Source organism: Callorhinus ursinus, unplaced genomic scaffold (genome assembly GCF_003265705.2).
Source record: "Callorhinus ursinus isolate GAN/ISIS: 27379988/994484 unplaced genomic scaffold, GSC_fseal_2.0 scaffold11, whole genome shotgun sequence".
Taxonomy (NCBI): Eukaryota; Metazoa; Chordata; class Mammalia; order Carnivora; family Otariidae; genus Callorhinus; species Callorhinus ursinus.
This window is the reverse complement of record NW_027397073.1, coordinates 19,612,847-19,635,462: the sequence shown is the minus strand read 5'-3', so window position 1 is coordinate 19,635,462 and position 22,616 is coordinate 19,612,847. Positions and strand designations below refer to the sequence as shown.

At 38.5% G+C, this 22,616-nt stretch overlaps 1 protein-coding gene across 7 annotated transcripts in view; it reads left to right on the top strand.

Annotated features, from left to right (window-relative positions):
* The window catches only part of RAB27B (RAB27B, member RAS oncogene family), a 140,888-nt gene that overhangs the window by 80,966 nt on the left and 37,306 nt on the right, over window positions 1-22,616 (top strand). For 3 of the 7 annotated variants that reach the window (XM_025886622.2, XM_073898160.1, XM_073898158.1), the window contains exon 1: window positions 5,262-5,509. The exons of the other annotated variants lie outside the window; for them this stretch is intronic. The gene's annotated coding sequence lies outside the window, so the exon portion shown is untranslated. Of the gene's footprint in view, window positions 1-5,261; window positions 5,510-22,616 lie in introns of those variants that run through there. 7 annotated transcript variants of the gene reach the window in all.

The following is a 22,616-nucleotide window of genomic DNA, read 5'->3' as shown; positions in this document are numbered from 1 at the left end:
AGGGTGAGTTGGGTAACCTCTGATCTCATCAGTGTGAGGTTTGAGTGGCTAGACAAGATGGCAATTTTTAAGAGTATTGGGAAGGAATGAAAGGCAGTATCTTGCCCAAAAAGTTAAATGAGTGGCTCATGTCACCAAGGATAAGAGAGAAGAAACCACAGATATTTGTTGTTTAAAGCTTTAAAATCTTCATTTTCTCTTAGAGCACCTCTTATAGTTTTCTTTCGTGTTCTTCACTTTATGCCCCATGCCTAGCAGAGTATCAGGCACACCTTAATAAATGTTTGTTGAGTGAATAAATGACTGTGCAACCCCCTTAACTCTATCATCAGGCTGCACCCCAAATTCACTTTCTCCACTGCTAACAGGTTATTATGCAAAAATATATACACATACCTTAATAAATTGTAATGTTCTCTATTAAAATATTTTGTTTCTCTGTTTATTTTAAGACTACTTCAATATTAATTTTATTTTGATTGAGGCAATACATCTCATAGTTTTTAAAAAATGGTGATAACTCTATAAACCAGCACAGATCTCCTCCTACCCCAATCTCAATCCCCACAGTAAAACATTTGAGTCATGTTTTTCATTGTACTTGCATTTTTCTAAATGGTTTGCTTATTCTGCTATTTCTTTACTCAGCAATTCTACACATTGTTTATTGACTGTCTGTTATAATGGTTGAAGACTTAGTTGTCTTATACATGTACATAGACTGTCCTTATCTCCACCCTCCATATATATTTTGGGAGGAAAGACATATTTTCCTGAAATTACATCGATCAATGTTAGTTTGGATGCTTGGAAAATTACCTGATAATTGATTAAAAGGCAGGCAAAGGAAATCAAGAAAGATTGAATTGTTAATAATTATTTAATTATTGCTCACATCCTAGTTTATGGTTACTCTCTTGTCAGTGTTCCCATTATTCTTTTTTTTCTTTTTAAAGATTTTTTATTTTATTTATTTGACAGAGAGAGACACAGCGAGAGAGGGAACACAAGCAGGGGGAGTGGGAGAGGGAGAAGCAGACTTCCTGCCAAGCAGGAGCCTGAGGCGGGGCTCGATTCCAGGACCCTGGGATCATGACCTGAGCCAAAGGCAGGCGCTTAACGACTGAGCCACCCAGGCGCCCCAGTGTTCCCATTATTCTGATTATATCCACATCTGAACAGAGTGGTATATTATCATTATGTTTCTTTTCTCTCATAGCCTTTTCACCCCCTGGAGTTAGTCATATCCTTTTTCAAATTTGTTTAGTAAACTTTGTATCTACTGTAAGTTATTCACAAATGCCCCCAAATGATGTTTCAAACAGTGACAGTCAGAATAGTCTAACTGCTATAATAAATATGCCCCCAAATCTCAGTGGCTTTATATGGTATACATTTATTTCTTGCTCATGTCATGGTCCAATGTGTGGCAGCTAGGCCTTCTATGACAAATGATCATTCAGAGCCACACATTTCTTTCATGTTGGGGCTCTCATGTCTTCTAAAGCCTCAGAACTCTTTACTGTGCATTGCATCTGCCTACTAATAAGGAAAAGGGAAAGCATGGAGGATCTCATATGTTACTTTATGGGAATGGCCTGGAAGTAGTGCCCACATACCACTGGCTAGAACTCAATTACATGTCTCTCTACCTGCAGAAGGTTAAGAAATGAAATCTAATGGGCTGCTCAGGAAAAAGAGGAAAAGGGAAAGCATGGAGGATCTCATAAGTTACTTTACGGGAATGGCCTGGAAATAGTGCCCACATACCACTGGCATTTTTGGGGTCCCATCTCTTTCTCTTTCTTGATTTATGAGCTTGTTTTGGAGATCCTTCTTTAAAAACAGTACAAGAAGTCCATTTTTGAATCCTGGCAGATCTGAAAATATCCTTAATCACACGTCACTGACATTTTGTTGGGGTATACAATTCTAGGTTCAAAATAATTTCATTTTTAAATGTGAAGACATTTAAAGAATCTTCTGGATCCATTATTGCTCTTGAGAAATCCAATGCAATTTTTATTCTTTTCCTTTTATGTGATCTGCTTTATGTTTCTGGAAGATGTTTTATGTTCTTCTTTTTTATTCCTGGGCTTATAATATTTCAGAATGATGTATTTTGGTGTATTTAACTAATTGATTTTAAAAATTCTTCTCTTGGACTTTTAGTGGAAGTTTTGATCCCAAAGATTCATAGTCTTCATTTCTGGAATCATTTTTACACTACTTCTTTATTAAAATTTTTCATCCCTTTCTGGGTAAAAAGAACTCTTTTTCTGCAACTTTCTGGGATTCCCTTTAGTCAGAAAAATTTCCCCTTTTTCTAATTTTTTTTTATTTCCCTAGCTTTTTGTTCTATTTTCCTGAAGATTTTTTTCATCATAATCTTAACAACCCATCTGTCAAATTTAAAAAATTTTGAGTAAATTTTCAACTTTGAGAGTTTTTTTTTTCCTGTCTTGCATATAAATTTCTTTTTAATTCATTTTCTGTGGGAGCAGAGTAAAAATGTGTGTTTATCTTGTTAAACCACAAATTACTCTAGTTTACTTTCTCCAGAAAATAAACTTCTAGTCTCCTGGAGGCTGGGTTGAGCAGATGGAGGAACTTATGGTTGGTTGATTGCACGGCAGTGGAGAAGGAAGCTTTGAGTCCAAGCGTTCTGTATACAGACGTCTAACCAAGCCCCTGTGTTCACCCTACCACCTGGCCTCCTTCTCTGCTGGTATTTCTGCCTCCTAGGCCCGAGCCTCCCAGGCAAATGCACAGAGAATCATCTTGCTTCTTATCCATAACCCCTCTATAGGCACACAGAGTGTAAACTCTTCTCTTCCAAGTCAGTGACAAGCCTCCATCTGATTTACATTCTTCCAACCATCTCTTGCTGTTTATTTTATCTTTTGAGGTCTCTTCTTTCTATTTGTCTCTATTATTTAATAACATTTAAAAATCCACTTATTCTCACGTTAGAGGAGTTTGGGGAAGGGGAGGATGAAACACATGTGATCAGTTTGTCATTTTTAACTAGAAGTCTCCCATGTACGTACATGTATCTGTTTACTTCAGTGCTCTATTGATTGATTGATAAACCCACTGACAAATTGTGTCTATTTAATTTGTGCCACAGAAACTCCAGGTACAGGAAGCCATTTATTTTTGATTATGACTCATGATGCTGCCCCCGTGTTCACTGGTTTTGCAGCGTCTTTTATTCTGCTCTACCTCTGGTCAACGTGGCCTTCATGAGGTGGCCCAGAATTACTTCTCTCCTGTTCTCCCACCATTCTCCTTGGAATCCCCCTTCCCACAGGGAAGGAAAAGTTTCACCACTTTCCAGTAGCTGAATAGCATTACTATGTAACGTTAGTGACTCTGGGCCTCAGAACCCAAAGATGGGACTTACGTGGCAGGTGACACCAGAAGGGCCGTCCCTGCAAACGTGGGCCCTATGAGGCAGTTGGCCGCTTACCTGGGGAAGGGTGACGAGGAGAGCAGATGAGAAGTGTCTGTGTTAGACTTTCTCACGGCAGGGACTTTTTCTAGAAAAAGGTGACAGCACAGTGTAGTGAGCACCCTGAGCCCTGCCTTTGGGATCAGCAAACCTGAGTTCTACCCTTATGATCGTCATGATTCTGGACACCTTGTTGGGACTTTCTCAATCTCCATTTCTTCTTTCTTAAAGTGGGGACAGTAAAAACAATAGATTCCTTGCCTATTTCAAAGCAGTGTGGTGAACATCAAATGAGATGATGGCTTGAATAATAGCTATTTGGATTAATGTAAGTGAACACATAAACTAGGTGAAGAATACGGATTTGAGATTCATTTTAAATCAATTTGCTGTATACAATAGAATAAATTCAGAGTTATGTTCTTTCTTTTATCTCTCTCTAGACCCACGGACATATGCTTGTTATATACCCAGATATTGCTGGTGGATGCGAAACAGATTTGCATAAATATAGGTTTATAAATATCGATTCCCAGTATGTATAGATTCCCATAAATATAGATTCCCAGTATATATATTTTGAAAATCTACAACCCAAACCTCCTATGCTTTCTCCTAGTAGTTCAGAATAATTTTTATTAATTGGACCTTACTTTAGGATAATGAAGTAGATAAGAGCTACTAAAGTAACATGTATAGACAACACATACGTATATAGAATTCACTGTGCCCAGGCACTATTCTATGCACTTTGATGATGTGAACTCATTTGCTTGCAATAACCCTATGAAGGCATTTTATTATCCCCATTTTCAAGACAAGAACAGAACTTCCATATTTTCTAATAGAATAGAGTCTTGTGGGACCAAATACTTTTGCCCACTGTCCTCTTCTTCTCTATTTTGGTACTGTGTGTTCACCTTGGGTTTTCGTTTGGGGCTCTTCCTTCACCTCCTCCACCCACAGCCCTTCTCAGGGAGATGCTCCCTAGCTGGAAACGGCAGTGCCTCCCAGATGGTCCTGAAAGCCCCCTGTTGGAACTGGGTCAAACAATTAAAATTTAAATAGCATCTCATTGTTTCCCAACAATGGTTTGGAACATTTAAATTTTCTTCACGGAGGAATAATTCAAGTGTTATTATATGTATGCAACCTTGGATTCTCCCCTTTACTGTCAGTCCATAAACTAGGGATACCAGATTCAGTCTAAACTGTGACCTCAAGAGAGCCAGCCAGGATCTTTCTTGTGGACAGAAGTAGCCAACGTGTCTAGAAAAACGTGCCACATAGTAGGTACTTCATAATTATTTATTCAGTGAATGTGGACACTCTTGATTTCCTTTGATCTCATCGACATGACCTCTATTTACTATCCTATCGGTCTCTGGAGTGACGGTAGGAGGCAAACAGTTAGGATGGTGTATACTGATTAATGTATTCACATTAACAGGTCCCCACTTTTAAAGCATTAATTTCGTTAGGTCCGCTTTTATTTCCCAGGGCACTTCTCTGTTCTCCACTGGCAGTTCCTTGCTCTCCCCGTTGTTAATGAGACATCCCCTGGGAGGAGAGAATGCACTGCCTTGGAAGAAGTTCGCACAGTGCCCTGGGCTCTCTGAATAAGAGATATCAAAGAAGACACGGGAAAATAGAGGAATAAAAATGAGCTCGCTGCTAGGGCTTACAGTGTGAATATAACCAGGAGCCCAGCGCCTTTGAGTCACCAGCAAGATTTGCCCGAGGTGAGCTCGGCACGTCGGCGTTAGAACGGGGAGACACGCCTTCTCACACAAACCTTCCAGATCCAGGCGGCTCGGCCAACTCAGGGGTGGTGCTACATGTCCTGCCACTGGCAGTCCCGACGGGCAGGGGCTGGGGACCGATCCCGAGCCACAGGTTGGAAAATAAGGAGCTGTCCCCCTGAGTGTCGCCCTGTAGAGCAGATCGCGTGTGGTCGCTGGCGTGGGAGCCCCGGAGTTCAAGGGCTTGGGAGAGGGGAAGGAGACCTCTGAAACCTGACACCCAGCCCTCTCGCAGAGGAAACTTCGCAGGCTGGTGAGTTGGGGAAGCCGGGCTGTTATTGTTGGAATGCGTTCCCACGCACTCGGGGGGTTCTCAGCGGCCCGCCTGCCAGAAGGAAGTGAGACGTGGATGGGGAGCTGCAGGTCGGGAGAGGGGCGAGCCGAGCGGAGCGTGTGCCCGGCGCTAGCTGGTGCGGGGCGTGAGCGCGCGGAGCTGCAGTCCCCCCGCTCCCCGGGGTGCGGTGAAGCCGCCCCCGGAGCCCCCGGGAACCCGAGCCGGCTGTGTCTGTTCGGCTATTTCCGTAGCAAACAGCTGGTTAGGATTAAACAAACACCACCCGCTCCCGCCCAAAACCTGGTCACAGCAATGCCAGTTTCCTTCCATCTGTATCCCCAGACAGCCAAAATGATTAATAATAATAATAACAATAATAATGTGTTTAGAGAAGGGAAGTATTTTAGTGAGCCTAGCCAGCTAAGTGAAAGACATTTCTTTGCACTTCCTCAGGTGTGGTAGCCGCAGAGAAATCAAAATTTCTGTCTTCCAGGGTTTTTTGTGCTCAGTTACTTCCAAATTCTGATCCACGCATGGCAGCTATTAGGGTGTATGCATGTGTGCTTGTTCAAGTGGCCACAGTACCTTAGCTTCCAAGAGTTTCCCACCCAATGCAACATAATTTAATTATTTGAAAAATGCTGAAGCAGGTGACTAGCGAAAGCTGGAGGCTGTATTACTAGGGAAAAGCCGTGTTTGGTTAAAGTTACCACCCCTGTAACATATTTACTGGCTTTTTATTTCAAGATCTAAAATTAAGGGTATAAGGTTCCAGTTGATTAAATGGTACATTATTAAGTTAGGCCCAAATTAACAAATGTGGTTCCAGGGTTACTAGCAACAAAATTATTATTTAACATAACAGGAGCTATGAATTTTGATTTGGTCCTATTTTTTAAAATGTGTACTATTCTTAATATTTAGTTACAGTCACGCATATTCAGTGATATTATAAATAAATATATATTTATATGCATGGTTGTATAGTTCTAAATTTGAGAAGTTAACAGAAAAGATTGACTTTGGCCTTATAGCCTTAGGCATTTAAGTTTGTTGAATTTTCAAGTTATTATAAAGTCCACATTGTAGTATTAAGTGAGAGCCATACTTGCCTTGTGCCATTCCCCCTAAAGAGTTATTTTTCATAGTTTCCTAGCATAGTTTCTCTACCCATATGGGATCAACCCTTCTAGAAGGCAAGGGGGAATTTTTATGGATGACCAAAAAAGGGTCATCTTGACAGATAGTTTCATATTAATGAGGCTTTTCTGCTTAAGGATTATGGGCCTCTCATAAATGTTACCATCATTGCTTTCGAAAGGAAAGCAAAACATTTCAGATGAAACTGGATGAGCCTGTTCTCATAGTTGCCAAGAAGGAATAAAGGGAATCTGTCAAATGTAAGCAAATGACAACTCTCACAGGCCATTTCTGGAACAGGAATATTTGACCTGATAGCGAAGGTAACCCTAATACATCGGTCTTCCCAGCTCCTTGGCACACGAGCTTATTCTAACATTACTTACTGGTTTCTGAGTTGCTTTTCATTTAGTTTACTGTTTTTTTTTTTTTCCTGGAAAAGTGGAAGTCAGCCAAAACCCCAGGTGGTTCAGAACAGAAATCTGCTCTTTTCCCACCCTCACTCTGAGAAGTTTCAGGTTAGGTTTTTGGTCTTTTAGATCAGTAGAGCATGAAACATAGACCAACTATTCACATAAAGCTCAGCTCACAATTAATCTAGCTTCTCAAGTTGATTCATCAAGGTAGCTTAACCAATAGTTGAGCTCTTAAGCAAGTAATTGTAATGTCAAGTTGCAGGAAAACAATTACAGTAAAAATAGATAGGACAAACCAGGTGTTTCCCATGAAGAGTATGTCACTTTCTAGAGTTGGTGTCTAAAGGAGAATGGTTTTTTTTTACTCATTATTAGGTATACCTACAGCTGAAGTTTATGATACAGTAGTAGGATGTAGCAACATCACTAAGCATAATAAAAGCCTATTGTAAACCCCATACATGGAGTTGAGAGTATTATTTAATTAGTTTCTCACAGTCATTATTCATGTTCTCAAAATATTAACCTTCTCTCATAGGTCCTCCTTGAATGAAGGAAACTTGTCTAGATTACCAATAATGAGATTAAAACTCTGTTTAACATATAATCAAAAATATCTTTAATAAGTTGTCTTTTTAAGTAAACAACTGCTCATTGTATGAAGAAAAATAATTTAAGTTTTGTGTTTATTTATCAACAAATATTTATTAGTACCAAGCACTACTCTGGGCTCTGTGGACAGAACTGGGCAAAACAGACAACAGACTAACATCCCTGGCCCCACAGAGCTTGCCTTTTACTGGGGAGATGGAGAATAAACAAGACACATGCAAGCTCAATCTATACTATATATAAGTATATACGTTAAGTATATACTATACTTCTACAAGCATGCAGAATGTGTCAGTGGCGTGGCATGGCTGGCCCAGTGGGTGTTGAAATTTTAGATCAGGTGCCCAGGGAAAGACTTACTGTGAAGATGATCTTTGAATATTGGTCTGAAGGAAGTCAGAGAATGAGCCACGTGGTTGTGAGGAGGAAGAGTTTTCCAGACAGAAAGGATAACCAATAGGGGTTTGCCTGGCATCTTCCAGGAAGCAAAGCAGCCTGCAACACTTGGAGGGGGGCTGGAGTAACAAGAAATTGTGGAGGGGCGATAATAGGGCCCCGTCACAGAGGGCTTTGAAAGTCCCGAAAAACATGTTGACTTTTGATTTTTATTCTGAATGAAGTGAGAGGACATTATGATTTAGATATTGTCTATTGAAAATTCATTCAAGAGACTAGGCATACTCTGAGCCTTGGTATTCTTCTAAGCCAGTGGATAATAGAGGTTAATATCATGGAAATTACATTCTAGCTTAGAAAGAGAGACACCTAAGTCAATATACAAATTAGCAATTATACAAGTTTCAGTGCTATTTGGAAAAATGTAATGTGAAATAATGAGAGTGACCTGGGAGGGGTAGGAGAATGCTGTATGATTCAAAGGAAAAGCCTCAGAGAAGGCCATCTTTCTAAAAGATCACCCTGGCTTCCTTGAAGAGAATGTAGCATAGGCTGAGCAGGGAAGAGAGAGACCAGGTAGAGGCTATGCCAGCAGATGACAGTGGCATAGATCAAGGTTGGAACAGTGGTCCTAGAGAGAAAGAAAGAGATTCAGAACCTGTTCAAAGACAGAGCTGACAGGACTTGCTGACAAATCAGATAAGGGGTGGGTTGAAGAAAAGCAAGGATCAAAATGATCACCAGGTTTTGTATGGAGATACAACACAGATGGTGAATCTATTTCCTAAGGTGGATAAAGCTAAGAGAAAAAAACAAGGTTGGAAGGGAAATGCAGAATTCATTTTCAGTCTTTTGAGGTATGTTTAGGTATCCCTTGGAAATTTTTGGATATAGAATTTGGAGCACTTGGAAGAAGTCATAGCTGCACATAGAAATTTGGGAATAAAGAGTATGGATGCTATTTGGACCCCTGGTCTTGAGGCTGTCACCAAAGGACCACACTCTGGCTTATTCTAACAACGAGGGATCTTGCAGAGGAGCCAGTAAAAAACTCCCCTTCCCCCCCCAAAAAAAAGTGTCATCATGGAACCCAAGCCAGGAAGTGTTTCCAAAAAAAGGGGAATGGTCGCTTGAGTCAGATGTTGCAAAGATGCAGAGTGAAATGAGGACCAGGAAGTGATAATGGCCTGTGGCATCTTGGAATCACTGGAAACTTTGACAGAAGACAGAGTTCTTAAAAATAAGGAATTCAGAGAAACGAACTTTAACAAATGCTGGAAAGAGCATTTCGTAAAATCCCCGAAGAGAGACCCCTAGAGAAATTCATGAGGCTACATAGAGGCTCTGGTAAAATCCATTTAAAAAAACTGGCTTGGAGAACAGATGAACAAAGGGACACATAATTAGAAATACTTACAAAGGTGTTGTGAGCTGTTGAGATAGCATGAAGAAGAGTAAAACCCAGAGTGGGCTGAAGCCTGGAAAAAATGCTGGGGAGAGCCAAAGATTCTTCTAGCATTGTTTAAAGCAAAGCGGTGAATAAGGAAGTTAATGGATGTGAGTGAAAGTAGAATTACTCAGTTTCTATTGTGCTTCCCTCTTCTTTCTACAAAAAAGAAAATAGTGTTCCAAAATGGGAAGGAATTGATAACACTAAAAGAAAATTAAAGTCAAAGGAAGTTGAGAAGATAAGTGACTGCAGGTAACTTCTTTAAATGGGAAAGAATAATGCTGGGATTGGTCCAGAAGACCTGTCTGAGGAAACTTGTGTTTCAGTTGAGACTGAAAGATGTCTGGGTGCCAGGCAGGTGGGGAGTTAAAACGGAACAATCCAGACAGAGCCAAAGCCCCTGCCGAGATCTCGATCTGGGACAGAGCTTGGTGCATTCAGTGAGCTGACAGGGGGTTTAAGTGGAAGGTAGGGGGTGGAGAGAGGGGCATCAGGTGAGGCTGGAGAGACCACTCAGGAAGTCATTGCAGGGACTGGATAAAACCAAAGAAGACCAAGGAAAGCACCACTCTAAGAATTCTTTGTTGTGGAGATGGCCTGTGCTGGGAGGTTGCACCAAATGACCTTTATTATCTCTACTGTCTTACCCTTGATCTAATCCCTGGGATCTGGGGATAAGGGCATCTCTAGAGAAATGTGAGGGCGAGATGAAAAGTGTAGAGGAAGGACCTGTGTGTGCTGTCCTCTGATGGAGAAAGCTGCATCGAGCCCCGGACTTGGTCTCCTCTGCAGACTTGGAGAAGGCCCGGTGCGCATCTGTTTCCGGTACAAAATGGGAGGAAGTCTTTGAATTCTGTGCTGTGGTTTTCTCCGTAAAACGACTGTGTGATAATAACTGAGTTATTGCAAAGATGGATTTCCCTTGAATCACACATGTTCTTCTTTCTCATTCCCAGCAGTGTTTCTAATCAAGTGTGGTCTGCATGGTTCTGACTCCTTACAGTTTGTCACTCTCTCAAAGTACACTTTGACGTTCAAAATAAACCCATGCGTGAGGCCCAGGAAACCAGAAGTTAGCTTCCTATCACTTCCTGGAAAGTGTTGACTTAGGGTGATTTTCATGAATAAAGTCTTGAAGTCTGGTGCAGTCGGTCTAAAGCGGTAATGTGGATCTTAAAATCAATATGGTAAATATCCACATGCAAGGACAGTCTTGGCAGCTTGAGAACAGAGAATTATTTCAAGAGAAAAGAATTCAGATTCATAAATGGTGACTCTATACTTAAAGAAAGAATCCATGTTTGCATCATGATAGTTTGTAAACAGTAGAAACAGTTCTGTCTTATTTTTCAGGAACTGTGTTTTTTACAAGTGTGTAGAAATTGGAATAGGATTAAAGAAATAGTTCAAAACTGCTTTTGAATTAGTCTTTTTTATAGTAAACATGTTATTGTGCATGATAACTTGATCCAGAAGATGAAAATAAGAACTCAAAGAATTATTGACACCCTTTGGAGAGCACAGATTCTACCTGGAAAGCATAAACTTTAGAGAAAATGACACTAGTTATGTCAAAGTTGACAATGGTATTTATTGCAATAAAAGATCTGCTCATTATATTAAAACTGATAATAGCAGTTCAACCTCTGGCATAATTTTTGTATATCTGAATTTTTTATTGAAAGAAGTCGCAAAGTGCCTCTGATATGTCAGCAGCATATTTGGTATTTTGGTTGTAAAAGGCTGAATAAGACAATTCCTGCTCTTGCAGAACTGAGAATCTGGTATGTTAGATCTGTGAACAGATAAATTTAGCGTCACCAGCTAAGGTTTAAGTTAGTGCTTTCAATGCAGTATTGTGATAACAAACAGGAAGATAAATTTAAGCGGGTTAAGACTATAGAAAGATAAGTTAGGAGTGGGAAATAACATCTGAAGTTCGCTCAGTGATTGTACGCTTGGAGAAGAGAAGTCAGATTAGAGAAATAATGAACAAGAATGGCACTGACCATCTATTGGGAGAAATAAGAAATTTTTATAAAGTCTCAATTACTGGTTTTAGGGAGGCAATAGATGAACGAAAAGTGGTCCCCCAAATTGAAATTAGGTATAAAAAAGGTGAAGCTAGTTGGGGGAGAAAGATACACTGCACATGAATACCTGTGCTCATTCAATTGGATATGAGCAGGGAAATGGCTTCTGGAATCTGAACCTCCCAGAAGAGGTCAGGCTGGTGACAGCAACTGAGATATGCTGACTAAATCCATAAGACCAAGTGCCATCTCTCAGGGAGAAGTAGTAGTCATAACATCAGACTCATGATTTTCTTCTTTTTCTGTAAGCACTGATCTGCTTTGGCTAATGAAGACATTTAAGTTCTGAGAAGAGGGGAAATGTAAGGTTGTATCTAATTATATATATTTATTGTCGTTCTTATCATTATTGTTAAATTGGAAGAATATATTAAAGATGGCTTTAGCTCTTTAGTTTATGAATATGACATCATTTATCCCTTTCTGTGGGGTGGTCACTTCAAGTAACACTTCCTTTCTCTAGAATTCTGGTCTGTATTCTCTCTCAGCACCCTCTTGTGAAAAACGGCAAGTACCTCAGTTGGGAATGTGTTCTAGTGCCATGGAATGGAAAAACCTAACAGATTCCCAGAGGGATTGAATCTGTTGATTTGGTCTTATTAATATCATGCTGTAATAACTGACACCCAGCCAGTATCAATTGAAAAACCAATTATTTTCTTCATTTTCTTCAGGAGCTTTGTTCTAGCTCTGCTATGACTGACTTTATGTCACTTTTAATCCCAAGATCTACTTACCAAAACATAGTAAGTATCTTGATGTACCAGGAGTTAAAGAATAATTCTCTAATAATGATTACTTTTGCAATTTCCAACAATATGTAAAATATCCTTAGCTTCCCCTACATAATTGGAAGTTAAGTTAGCTTCTTATAAGGCCAAGCATTCTCTATGCCCCTAAACTCCTGCCTGGACAAAAAAATTTATTACATAGTGTATATTGTCATGGAGGTAAAATTGTCTCCTTGAGTCTTTTTTTCTTTGACATTCATTGAAAGTGGAGCAAAGAACTTCCTTTTTAGTACTTGTCAAGGGAAAATTGTTCTTTTTCAGAACTTTATCTCAGAGCCCATTTTTCTCTCTTTTGATATTTTGTTGCTTCTAAGATGGCAAATTAGTGGCTTGTTGACCAGTCTTTCTGATGAGTTAAATTCTGCTAAAGTAGCTATGACTGAAAACAGCTAATGATTACTCTTCCCAGTGATCGTATTTACTTTATGTAGCAAAATTCCAAAGGCATGCATAATGTTAGAAGTTGTAGGCATACGAATAGAATTGTAGGGGAACAATTTGAGACAAGAAAGCACTTTATAAATAGAAGTTAATGTGTCCATGTTGTTGGTAATACTATGGCCTGAAAATTCTGGAGCAGCTACCGTATAAAATCTTCCATTATTAAGGGCAAATCCTGGGTTAGATAAATGTTCAAATCCCTAGTTGTGAAAATATAGTCACATCCCTTTGTAGAAAGGGTCATTGGTGTCCTTCTATAGAAGGACTTAAGTCAATCCTCAGGAAGGCAATTGGCCTGTGATAGAATTTGAGGCGTGCTCACCATTACTGTCCATAACACTTGACTATATATTCTTGACAGTACGTTCTCTGTTTCCTCTCTCATGGATAAACATTACAAATATATGTAAGTAGACTCAGGTGTGGTAAGCTGGCAGATACTGTGGTTAGTCTGCAGACTGAAGTAATTGTAATTGATTAACCAGCTGAAGCATTTTTTTCCATCGGGAATGGTAGCATTTTTCTGGGCCAACCTCAGCCAACGGCTAGCATAAGAGATAGGCTTATAAACGGCTGCATAATCTCTAAACAGGTCCAGGCCCAGAATTGTAAACTAAATGGCCAACCTTTTAGATATATGACACCAAAGATCTCTTGGTTGATTGCATCTGGGTAACTTTAGAGTAATCTTTAAAACCATTGCTGCCCTCTGAGTTGTCACCTTCAGAAATAGACACCAGTATACTATTCAGTCCAATTTCTAACCTGTCGGTCTAGAAAAACCGACTTGTTACATAAAATAAAATGTTTCAGAATTGAGGACTTAATTCACAGGAATCACAAAGATAACAATTTGACTTTCCTTAGAGATAAAAATATACCTTATTGATTAGAGTAAGTAAAACAGAGTCCCGCATTTGCCACATTAACATATTTGGAAGTGTTGTCAAGCAACAAGGTAGGTCAAGTGTCTGATAGCCGAAGGCTGCTATGTAAGAAATAGCCCAAAGTAAACTAATTAGTTCATCATGGGAAAATTTGGACCTGGTTTTCTATCTGTACTTGGCTTATCTCCAAATAATAATTTCAAGTCAGTGAAATTTAGAAAACTGACATGGAAATAGTTGACCCACTTATTTGTAAGCAGTCTTCTATTTATTCCACCATAAGAAAAACCTAGGTCAGATAACTACAGAAATTTTTAGGAGGGTTTTATGGGATTTTTTATTTTAATTTTTCTTTTTTTTGCAGAACTACTAGAATACTTAATCAAATGCACTGAATTCGTTTCCAGTCTCTTTTCAAAGACATGAGGTTTTGCACTATTTTTCAGAAAAAGATTTCTATAAAGCTTTATGTTTGAACAGAAATTTAGACAGATATTTTCAACTAATTTTTAAGTATAATGTGATTTATCCAGGCAGTCTGAAGTCCATCAAAGCTTAGATGATAATATCAAGAAAGACAAAAATAAATAAATAAAGAAAATAACCATTAGGAGCATATAAAGAGGTTAGGAAGAAATCCTTTTTACTATGGCATGGGTCAAAGCAGAAATCAAAACACTGGTTACAATGTAGTTTAAGATATTTATTGCTGTTAGGTTTTATCTTTTACTTTTAAAAAAGCAAATGCCTTTTTAAAAAATATTCGTAGTCTGGGGGGGTGCTGCAACCATTTTACCTTAGATTTGCTAGTTTCGGACAAAAATATGTGTTGTAAACATCTTCAATTCATGCCTTTGTAATTTTTTTGCATTTGTATTATTTTTTAATGAACAGAGACTCAAACTCTTTAAAGTCAATCACTGTCCTTCCAATTTACGTATACCATTTGTCACTGGATATTGTGTCAGTGAGTAGCATAATCTGACTGGAGTTTGTGCTACAACTTTTTCCAATGATTGAAGTTCAGAAAGGCATTAAAATAAATTAGCACCATGTGCAATGTTTAAATATTTCTTAAATATTTTATATTTTAATATTTAATTTTCCTATTTAGTATTTAATACATTTATTTAATACTTCTATTTAATACATTTAAATATTTTATATTTAATATATATTAAAGTTTTGTGGTAATAGTGTACCTATAATTTTAGATTTTTAATAGAATTTATTTTTTGGTTCTAGTAGTGCTAAGCTACCCTATATTAAGAAGGTGCTTCTGATAGGAGCACTTGCACTTGAAGTGGTTTTAAAAATAGCATCAGGGGTGTATTCAAACTCATCTCTCCTGTTTCCTCTCCTGGTTCCCCAGGGGCTAGGGGTAATATTGAAAATGTTGAACAATTAGCATGGCACCGGCTGACCAGTAAGAATAAAGGAACATTTAAGCCACACTGGTGTCTGCCTGCTGCATATCAGCTGGGCCAGGGGACCAGTATTAAACCATTACACAATAAAGCAGAGCAAACTGGCTTATTTGGAAATCAGACATATCCTAACCTTCAGTTCAGTCTACTTGATTCCAACATGTTAAAATGTCATATGGTAACAGGGGGATTATTTCTCTTCTTCTGAAATATAAGTGTAAATGATGAAGACTTCCTTGAAAAATTTCTTCCATTTTTATAAACTTGGACCAAACTGGAGCTATACATTTTTCTTCCATTTTAGATAATCAAGATTAAAATAGTTTTTAAAACCATGAATATTAGAGCAACCATCCCTCATGTGCTAGAATCTGTATGTCAGTTGCTCCTTTGAATAGGTTTAGGATCACAGCCCAAATAAAGGACAGGAAGTGCAAGTACCACAGAACTAGAAGGAAAGCCATTCCATAACCATGAGATGGCTTCAGTGTCATAGTAACCAGGGTGGGGTCTGAAATAACAAGGGTGTGACTTTAAGAACCAGCCAAGTTCATGCATAAAACATAGGTACACTTATGGTTTTTCTATATATCAATATCTTTCATGAGAAATAACCTTGTGGAAAAAGACATTGAATTAGCCATGAACCATGACAGCCGTGAGTTGAAATATCTACAGAGCTCGCTGGTGCTAATATTCCCAGTAATTTTTGCTGAGTGAAAGATCCAGGAGGATTTATTAGTGTTGGTGATAAGCCAAATAGAGAGGGAAAACAGACTGAATTTTCACTTCATGAGCTAATTAGGTTTGATGTAGAACTACTGCTAACATAGTTGATCCCTGGAGGACCTACTGTGTGCAGCATCCTAACTGAAGAGATTGATCTGCTTTGTTATTAGTCCTACAAAAGTCACGTGTCTTTCTCAACCTGCCTTTCTACCAGTTTTTGCCTAGTGTGTGTTTTGTGTTGGTATCACTGTGAAAATAGAGGTGTGGGGGTAATGGGAGTGGCTTTTCCAGGTTTAATAACATTTTTCATCATCAACTAGAAAGAATAGTCTCCCTTGAGAACCAGGTGTTACAACTTTTACTAACAGTTTGGCCAAAATCAACACATTATGTATCAGGCTTCTTTTCTGAGACGTATTAGCATGACAATACCTGGTCATATAGCCTGACATATTTTTTTAAGTTTAGGTAGGAATCTATTGGAGAAGAAAAAAAGTCCCCCCAAATTCCCATGTGAAGCAATAATGGGTATAATAAAAGGGTCACTGCAAGAGGAAAAAAGTGCAGTTGTGAAATCGGTTAATGCTGTGTCGATTTTAGGCTCACCTTGCTTCTCCGCCTGAGTCCCTTGTCGGACTCCCTGGCTACTCCCCTGGGACCTGCTCCTCTTGCCTTTGCTCTAACCTTTCTCTCATTTCCACGAGAGAATCAGAGCGTACCTGTCCCTGGCCCCATGGACTCAGGGCCCTCCTTCCCGCCCCATAATCTGATATTCTAATCGTGGCTAACGGGCTAATTGGCCAAAATATAATAGTGTTAGGTTTGGGAAGTCATACAACCAATCTGCATAATTTGCCAGTTGTAGATTTATGCATTTGCCTACTAGCTAAACTTTATTTGTAACTCCAAGATCAATACTTCTGGTATCTTTGTGGTCATTCACAAACATGCATAGACGTGGGGAAAATTTTGAGTCTCCTGATGGGCCTGTACCCAGCTGAGGTCAAACAAGTTGACGCTGTCTTGTTTCAGTTTCTTACCTTTCAGTTTCTCATGCTGTAAACAAGTGTCCTTTTCATGGTTTATTTAATGCCACATGTTTCCCATTTTTGTGCTTTTTAGGTGGTAGTTTTTCTGTTTAAAATGCCCCCCAAGCATATTGCTGAAGTGATTAGTGTTCTTACGTGCAAGAAGGCTGTGATGTGCCTTATGAAAAAAATACATGTGTCAGATAAGCTTCCTTGAGGCATGAGTTATGGTATCATTGGCCATGAGTTTGATGTTTATGAATCAATGATAATATTAAATAAGGTGCCCTTAACAGAAATACACATAAAACGGGGTTTATATTGATCAGTTGGTGAGCAGAGGCTCACAGGAACTTTATCCTGTATTTCTCCTGGGAACAATGGCTCAGTATCCACTAATTCAGTATTTGCAGTGACTTTATAGAACAAAACTACCATGATTAACAAGAATCAACTGTGTTTACTTCCTCCCACAGAAGCGTTTACGATAGTTTAGAGATGAAAATGCAGTCAAGTAGCTAAAGGAACAAGAACAAACAAGCAAAAACAGAGTTATGTAGTCCAGAAGTAGACAAAGGTAAAGTAGTTTAACCAGGGAACCTTTAATCACTAAAACATTAAGGAAAAAAACTGAATTCTGATCTTCCAGACAACAGAAACAAACAAAAATAATGAGTACCATAGCTTTTCTTATCAGATTAAAGAAAGTATATCAATTTATTGGGAGAGACACATTTCTTTTTCTGTCGTTACTTTTTAATAGTAGCTTTATGGCACAAAGCCCATTATGGATAATGTTTTTAATTGTAGTTTTATAAATAATGTAGAAATGGACTTTATATGATTGCTTTTATATTGACAATAAGAAAGCCTAAGACACCAATCCTATTTCATTGTTCTGTGAAGGATTTCCATGGGGATCTAAAGTTTTCTGTATGTTTCCGGGATGCTGAAGTGAAATGTGGTACTATCACACATGTTATGCTGACATTTACATTTTTAAAGAACTTCAGATGAAATTGTTATAATGGTGGAATTATCCAGGTTTCTAGTAAATGGGAGGGGGAATATATTTGAGCAGGCTACTGTTATGGTGTTTCCAAAATCACTGTTGAAAGAGAACATGTGAATTTGCCTGTGGATTGGAGAGTCAACATGGAACATCCCAGAAAAATGAGGAAAGCTATGGCCTCCAACCCACACCAGACTACTCCAGTTAAGAACACTATGTTAATTAGAAATATTGTGTTGATTGTGAGGTGAGATATACCTGAAACTGACTCCACCAAGCCTGTCTCTTTTAAATATCTGTGCTCATTTTTTTTTTTAATGAATTCATCTTACCACTGGTGCTAAGAATTTTCTGATAGAATTTGGAGTCATAAAGTATAGGCTCAAATAGTGAGTAAAGAAATGTTAAGATAAAAATAGTTATTCATAAATAAATGTACATATATTTCCCCAGACTCTAGATAAGAAGACATTTTAAGTAAGAATAGGCTGTTGACCTACAGGGGATAAAAAACAAGAGCTTCAGAAAACTGAAGGAAAACATTGTTTTTAACCATCATAGTTTATAAATGATATAGGCAATTCAATTTCCCTATTTTTAAAATGAAGAAGAGTAAACAAAAAAACTTGATTCAATTACATATGATAAATACAATTAAATGGAGATACAATTTGATTTATTGGAAGCAATATGAGTTTTATGCAGATTTACTATTGGCAGTGCCTTACCAGAATGTAGTGCATTCTGGAAAATATCTACTGAATCAAATATGTGTAAATATAAAAAATAAATCCATGTCATGGGATGGTATGGGGTGGTAAGGGGTGGGGAGGTGAAGGGCTGTTTCCAGGGAGCTAAAAGTAATATAAAATCCTCAGTTACTCTTGGCTATTTAGATAAAATCTTTGGTAGCATTGATTTAGCATTTTATATATATTCTTTAATATGGTACTTTCAAAGAAAATGCTCCCTTTTATAAGGAATAAAGAGGAAAATAAATAGACTGTTTAGATGATGGTACAAATAACTGCTCTACCAAGATGGCAGCCACCTTTGACAAATGGAGCCATTGCCTGGCCAACAGCATTTCTGGGCATGGTTTTAAATTCCCGAGCTGATCTTTCCTGAATTCAGAATTGAATACTGGCTGCTCAGAAGAGTTGATGTAGTGTAGAAAGCACAAAGTTTGAACATGGGGAATTCAAGTCTTGCCTTAACCTCAGCATGCTGCTCTCGTTGCCCTTGGGCTGAAGGGGACGATTACCTGCCTTCAGCTACTCCTACTCGAACCTATGACAGAAATCCTGGCAGAAGAGAGTCTGTGGCTCTCTTCTCGAATGGGATGATAGGTTTTGGTCAACTGTTTATAAAATTACTAATTTTAAAGACTCTTGAAATATTATTAGCCTTTGATCATCAATTCTAACAGATAAACCCCTTCCTCCCATTCCCCACATGTTGCCATCTAAAGAAAGCATATCACTGGGGATGTGTAAGATGTGTAGCCCAAAATAGATTTTGGAGAAATCTTTTAAAAAACCATTCACAATAGGAGCACCTGGGTGGCTCAGTCGTTAAGCGTCTGCCTTCGGTTCAGGTCATGATCCCAGGGTCCTGGGATCGAGCCCTGCGTCGGGCTCCCTGCTCTGCGGGAAGCCTGCTTCTCCCTCTCACACCCCCTCTGCTTGTGTTCCCTCTCTTGCTATGTCTCTCTCTGTCAAATAAATAAATAAAATCTTAAAAAAAAAAAACCATTCACAATAGAAAACTAAAGAGTCCTCTAACATATTCCTGTCTCTGATAAGCTATGAAAATAGTACTGGTTTGGTAAGTTAAGTGACATTCTGCTTCTCTATAACAAATATTTACTCATGCTTTTTAAACAATAAATTAGCTAAAGGTAGGCTCAAGTTAGAAATTTAACTGATTAAATCCTTTGTAATTTAGCAAAGTATCCTCTCCACACATAAACTATCAGTCATGTTTTATATTAAGACCCCCAACTCTGAAGGACAATTAGCAAATTCCTAGATGATCTCATTTTATGCCCTGCCCCAAAACAATGGAATTGAGCTCAGTCATATTTATCTTCCAATTTAACACACTTGTTTAAAAAGCAGACTCCCAGTTTTACTCTAAATATGATTACATTTGCATAAATGTCATTTACAAACAACTGTCCTGGAACATAGGCATTGCATAAAGCGAGGTGTAGCTGTATATTTACTTAACAAGAAAATACTTACAGGGGTGTCATGTTTCATAGCTCAGTGACTGATGCTGGCATAAAATGAAAGTGTGCATTCATTGTTCTTCCTTTTTGCATTGCTTTTCATGCTCAAATACAAATTTCCTGACTTTGGGGATCAACATGCTAGAAGACAGTACAGTATTGTCTTGTGTTTAAAAGCAACAAGCTGTGGATTCTGACTGACCTAGATTTAAACCCCAGGCCTGCCAATCATTAGTTTTGTGATTTGGGCAAATTAATTAACCTTTCCGAGTTTCAGTTTTTCTTTTGCAAAACCCCCAAGGGTTATTGTGAGGATTAAATTAAAGGATGTAAAATGCTTAGCGTAATAGCAACTCAACAGGAGGCTGCTAATATTAATTCTAATTATAATCTGGCAGCTCAACAAGTGATTGTTAATATTAATTCGATTTATGTCTACACTGAAAAACAGGAGGATAATAGAATGTTTGGACAGATTCCTCTCAGTTTTGTTTTCTAAGTGTATCATATGTATTAGTTATGTCCTCTCTATATTCTTTCCTCCCATTATAAATTATTTATTTTTAATTTTTATAATGCTGTTTGTTTTAAAAATATGTAATACTTTCATGTGGTTCAAAATTTAAAAGGCCCAAGGAGTGCCTCCTATCTAGTTCCCCTCCCAGAAGCAAAGCTTCAAAATCCATTTCATCCATGTATAATTAAACAGTTGGATACACATACTCTTCTTTCTCCCTTTTTTGCACAATAGTTATCATACTGGTTAGGGTTGCCAAATGAAATACATGACATCCAGTTAAATGTGTAGTATTTGTGACACGATTACACTGAAAAATTACTTGGTCTTTTTATTCAAACTTCCAGTTTAACTGAGTGTCCTGAATTTTATTTGCTAACTCTGGCATCCGTAAATTACTAGTCATGCTGTTTAGCATCTTATTTGTCTGCTTTTGAATTGTTATATTTTTTCACGTTAGAATCACCTGAGCTGGTTTTAGACTTCTCTATCCCCAAATCACACACTGCAGACCAGTTCCATCAGAATCATTCAGGGTTGAACTTGGGCAACAGTACCTTTTTTTTCTCCCAGTGATGGTCTTTGAGCAAGAATCCTTTATTGCAGTCACAGAACGAGAAATGTTATTAATAAGTGTTTGCAATTGCAACACTAATTACAAAGAAATGAAAAGATTACAAAGAAATTGTTGCTGATAAGGCTTTATACCAAGATCATTTTCACCTACTCAGGGTCTCCCCATTCGCTAAGTGGCAAGCCAGGTGCTTTACAAATACTGTTATGACCCTGTCTACACAGGAGGGATTTCAGAGCCAAGTTAACTAATTGTTCATGCCACAGAGCTAGTAATTCGAGGAAAAGGAATTAGAGCCATGTCTGGCCCCAAAGTCTTGTTGGGGTCACATCCCGATCTGACCTAATTCTGAGATTCCACTTTTATTAACGCTATTCTGAAACTCCAATTTTTAATTTGTTTTTTTTTAAAGATTTTATCTATTTATTTGAGAGAGAGAATGAGATAGAGAGAGAGCATGAGAGGGGAAAGGGTCAGAGGGAGAAGCAGACTCCCTGCTGAGCAGGGAGCCCGATGTGGGACTCGATCCCGGGACCCCAGGATCATGACCTGAGCCGAAGGCAGACGCTCAACCGACTGAGCCACCCAGGCGCCTCCAATTTTTAATTTGGAAAACAATTCAGAACAGCTGTTTCTCTTTCTCAGCGGACTACTATCTCAGTTAAAATGCCTTCTAGAGAGAACCAGCCGAGAGAAACCAAACAGGTAAAATTCCTTGGGGTTCAAGTTTCTTTCATCTCTGTCATTCTTTTGCAAGGTAGTTCTGGATTTTGTGTTTGTTGGATCACCTGCCTGGAGTCACCTGAGCATGAAGGGCTTATGAAAAAAGAGTTGACAGACATAACGATGAGCTGTGACTTAGGGGGAAAGGAAGCCGTGTCTTTTGGTCAGGAACTTGATCGTTCTGCTCAGATTGTGTGCATAGCATACCCATGTCTTGATGTGCAACTAAATGAAGGAACTGGATTAAAACGAGGGGTGGGTATCTTATTCCTGCACATGCCAAATATTTTCTTTCTCATCCTTTGTGGACACGTTTTAGGAGATGCATGATATAGAGACAGACCACAGAACCATCTGGTTTTTGTAGCAGAGGACACAATGTATCTGTTTCAAGGTCATTTCCTGGTAATGATATCTTCTGGGGAATTTGAGGCACAGATTCAGGGAGGAGAGATGAAACCGAATCCTATTCTTGGCTTTGCTCCTTTTATCTATCTCTATATTTACAGCACTTACGAAAGTCTCTTGCATATAGTTGATGTTCAGTAAATGTTTGTTGAGCTCTCTTGACATTCTCTTTTAAAACTGAGAATAGACTGTGTTCTGGGTAGTTTGGC